Raw genomic sequence first — 4,779 nt, forward strand, 5'->3', positions numbered from 1 at the left:
TGGCCATTATTTTTTATATTTTTTTATTTTGTTTTTGTTTTAAAGACTTAGTCACTTACTTGAAAGAGTAAGAGAGGGAGATACAGAGAGAGATGATGCTCTTTCTTCCTGTCTTCTTACTAATTGCTCATCCTAGTACTTCAGTACTGTATTGAATAATAGTAGTCAAAATGCACATCCTTGTGTTGTTTCAGATATAAAGAAAAATGCTTTCAGCTTTTCCCCATTCAGTATGATATTGGCTGTTGGTTTGCCACATAAAGCCTTTATAATTTGTAGGTATGATCCATAGATATCTAATTTGTGGAGGATTTTTATCATTAATGGAACGTTGAATCTCATCAAATTCTTTGTGCTTATTTAGATGATCATGTTGCTTTTGTTCTTTATCCTGTTGATGAAATTTATGACATATGTTAGTTCACAAATGTTAAACCACACTGCATCTTTGCAAAAACTCCCACTTGATTATGACATATGGTTTTTTAATGTAGTGTTTGATTTAGTTTTTTATTGTATGGTTGAGAATTTTGAATGTTTATTAAGGATTTTGATCAGTAGATGCATTTTTGCATTGTGTCTGGGTTTAGTGTCACAATGATACTGACCTCATTAAAAAGTTTGGCCTGTTCAATATTTTCAGATTGTTTCAAAAGTGTTTGAGAGTGCTTCAAATGTTTGGTAGAATTCAGTACTAAAATTTTCAAGTCCTGGACTTTTCTCTTTTTTTTTTTTTACTGGTAATTTGGGAAGTTTTTATTTATTGGACACAGGGTTCTCTTAAAGGAACTTTTCTGCAAGACCAAGCAAATTGTGTATTTCTCTTTGGAAAATTACAGTTTACATTGGCACAATTAGACTCACGGTAACTTGTCTACTTTGTTCTAGGACAAAGAAAATGTATTATCACAAATCCAGTGGGCACTTTATTTCTAAAAGTGTAAGGAAGGTCTAGTCTACCAGTTATAAAAATGAAAACCAGTTAGAATTGTAATATAAACATTATTTACATTAGTTTATAAAAATAGATTTGTCTTTAAGAAAAGTTGAACTATGAATTTTTACTTCCCTTCACCAGGCATTCAAATCCCTTGAATTGTCAAGGCTGACTCCATTTCCGTGGTTCACAATGTCAACTTAGGCCTCACAGACAGAATGTAAGGGATCATTGGATCTGTTTCCAACTAGGAAAGTTACTGACTAAACGAAAATCCTCGTGTACCACTGACAGCTTTAGAAAGCTACATCCTAAGCCTCTGGAGACTCTTGTGGCCACAGTCACACTACACAGTGTATCAGTTTGCTCTCTAGTTATCCTAAAAATTTTTGTTCCTGTAAAAGTATTAGAGTTGTTAGGTGGTCTCCAGAAAATTACTTGTAGTTTTCCCAGGCCTTTGCTGGAGCAGCAGACGTTAGTTTGATCTAATGCATTTGAAAATAACTGATAAACCTAAAAAGCTCAAAACTCTGGGAAATGCGATTTATAATATTTTTCTCCCCGAAGTTTACTATTTTGCTTATCTCATATTTGGGCACAACTGCAGGGCAGCAGTCCCTCAGGTGAGTCCCGTCAGGGGTTCTCGATCCACTGGGATCCACTGAGAACAGTGAGGACAGGTGCTTTTCAAAAAGCGAAATTTATTCCATTGAAAGGACTCTGTGAGATTATCCTTTTATGAAAAAAAGTGATAATACAGTGATTTATTTCTGATTACTTAGCAAAATAAATTGGCAACCCCATCCCGTAAGTTTTTGGAAAGATTTCTGGTCCATGACGTCCAAAAGCCTGGGAGGCACTGCTACATGTCACACCCCCAGGTCCAAGCCTGTCCACTAAGTGGGGAGAGTTGCCAGAGCCCAGCGTTTCTGCCAGCTGTGTGGGTCGGTGGCAAGGACACCCGCGCCCTAGACCCAGACCTGAACAAACCACCATTAATTGCAAAGAGTCCTCTAACCTTGAAATTGCAGTAATCTTCAAATGAAGTTAACATTAGCAATTCAACAAAGTTTGTCCTGTGACTTAGCTGGAGCTCAGGAAATAGGATAATCAACAATGTTATCAATATTAAATGTTCAATATCAAATGTTTTTTGTACATTGTTACTAATTTATATAATTATAAAACAAACTTTAGGGTAAAAGCCCTAACTGAATATCATATAAACTTCAGATGTTACCAGGCTTTATTTCAAGAAAAGTCATTGGTTTCTGATAGAAATTGTCTATAAAACGATGTAGTATAAATGGCATTTGAATTCTACAATACTGTGGCTCTGATCCGCCCCCTCCTCCCCAGAGGTGTCAGATCGTTACAGTTCGTTCCCATTCACACACTTCTGCTGCTGAAGCCTGTTTCTCCTTAACGACTCCAGCTGCTTTGCTCTGAGCCACCGTTCTCGCGACAGAGTTGTCTTACCAGCGCTGAGCGACAGAAACTGGGCCACCACGAGTAGCTGGTGCAGGTCGTCAGCGGTGATGCTCTGAGGGTCATTCTTTCGCATTTCCACGAAGTCGTCTTCCACTGCCTTGGTCACGTCGTCAGAGATGCTGTAATCCAGGAACCTCAGCAGGGTCAGGTAGACGCGGAACTTGTTGAGCACAGAGGGCAGCACGGCGGTGAACAGGCTGCTCATGTGCTCCTCCATGTTGGGTGGGACGAGCTGGGGCTGCAAGTGGACCTGGCAGTCGGCCAGGAGGAGGGAGCGCCCTTCCGAGATGATGAGAACGTTGATGTTGCAAGGGAACTCCATCTGGTGGTAGCTGAAGTCGTAATCCACCTTCTGCCAGGTTATGAGCTTGCTCAGGGCAGTCACATTGTGGACTCCTGGGCTGTCCAGCTGACCCTACTCCAGGAGCGTCTCGTCAACGATGAGGGAGGTGTTGCTGGGCAGCTGCAGGAGTTCTCTGACCAAGCGATTCACTGCGTAGTCTTTGTGGGGGATGAACTTCAAATGGTTCATGTTCTCTATCGTCATCTGTAGGCGAAAAGACGCTGGAACAAGATGTTGAATAATTCGATATAAGTGTTCTGTGAAGGTGCTGTTTCATGGGCAACCACTCAGGTTAACTGTAAATTTTCCTAGAGGAAGAACATCTCTTCTTGTATATACTGTAGAGATGAGGTGCAATATAAGGTATTCTGCAGCCAAACTATCTCCCAAGAGGGCGTGAGTGAGGAATCCAAGCAGTTCTGCTCTGACTGGAGACAGTTCAGACATGAAACTTGAGACAAAGGTTTTGCTCTCTTCTTTATTAAGGCAGGTCGGCAGCAAAGGGTTGATGTGCTGCAACTTCTGGGCTAAAACCACGTGAATCCTGGGCACCAGCGAGGCAGGCGGGCTGTGCACGCGCTGCTCTTTGGCCGCGTCTGTGCACTCCATAGGGTCCAGCAGCGCAGAGGCATTCCTGTCATCATGGTTCAGTACACTGAGCACAGGATCCACAGACAGTATACCATACAACTCCAGAATGTCATTTACTTTGAAACAGTCCCAATCTTCATACACCTTCACAAGGCATGCAGGTCCCTCCTCTCCCGGCAGTGGGAAATTCAGATCGAAAGGAGAAGACAGGTTCAGGGAGTTCAGTTGCTGCCCAGCAGAAGCTTCAGTCTCTAAGCGCTTTGGCTCTCTGCACCACTGAAGACCACCAACACTCCCTGCTTGCCTGGCACTAGCATGCTGGTCTTTCTGTGTACTGGGCTGTAGATCCATATCTTCATCATCTTCATAACTCCTCTTGTGACGACTGGGAGTGTACGACGTCGAGGGACTGACTCGGGCTTGGTTCGCATTGATATAAGCCTCTTTCACCCATGTGGACTCCCCAGGCACTGGAACACAGTAGAAAGTTTGCCTTTCCAAAGTGGTAGATCGTGGAGAGTTTAAGTCAAGATCCTGTTGAGGCCCACACTCTGCTACATCTCTATATTTTCCAAAATGAAGAACACGTGCTTTCATGTTCTGGTTAACCGTCTCATAGACTCCCATGTAAAACTCGGGATCAAACATGTCCTGAATCATGCAACGGAATTTCACAAAGCTGTTGGGTTTCAAGTAGTGAAGGGGAACCTCATTCAATGACGGTACCCATTTAGGAGCATTATTTTCCTTCAGCTTTTCCTTAAAATATTCAATTACTTTCTTCTCCCAGTCAGGATTAACTCCATTTTGGGCGAAGAAGCCTTGCACGATCCCGAGCGGGTGGTTGAGCCAGTCCTCCCCACAGGGCATCTCGCTGAGGGCCGCGGCCGGGGCGGCGGGGATCCGCGGGCGAGCGCGGCGGGGCGGCCGGCGCCCAGCGCCTCCTCAGGAGCTCTGCCGCTCCGAGCCCCGAGCCCGCCAACGCAAGATGAGCCGCGGGGCGCACACCGCCCGGCCTCCCTGCGCCTTCCAGAGCGGCGGCGGCGGAGGACGAGGAGCCACAGGCGAGCGGCAGGCACAGCAGACGCGGTGCGTGCGGGCCCCTAGCCTCCACTTCGCACAATGGCGGGAAACAACCGCCGGACTTTTCTCTTTTTTAAGATTCATTTATTGGGGCCAGTGCTGTGACACAGTAGGGTAAGCCACCACATGCAGTGCCAACATCCCATATGGTCACCATTCAAGTCCCAGCTGCTCCACTTCCAATCCACCTCTCTGCTAATGTATCTGGGAAAACAGGAGAGGATAGCCCAAGCACCCTCCACCCTGAACGCATGTGGGAGCTCTGGATGAAGCTCCTGGCACCTGGCTTTGGCACCATCCACCCCAGCTGTTACAGCCATTTGGAGAGTGAACC

At 45.1% G+C, this 4,779-nt stretch overlaps 1 pseudogene; it reads right to left on the reverse strand.

Annotated features, from left to right (window-relative positions):
* Positions 1 to 2,226: 2,226 nt before the first annotated feature.
* Positions 2,227 to 4,275, reverse strand: LOC133754806 (mini-chromosome maintenance complex-binding protein-like; annotated as a pseudogene).
* Positions 4,276 to 4,779: the final 504 nt, after the last annotated feature.

This window comes from Lepus europaeus, unplaced genomic scaffold, assembly GCF_033115175.1.
Source record: "Lepus europaeus isolate LE1 unplaced genomic scaffold, mLepTim1.pri SCAFFOLD_29, whole genome shotgun sequence".
Taxonomy (NCBI): Eukaryota; Metazoa; Chordata; class Mammalia; order Lagomorpha; family Leporidae; genus Lepus; species Lepus europaeus.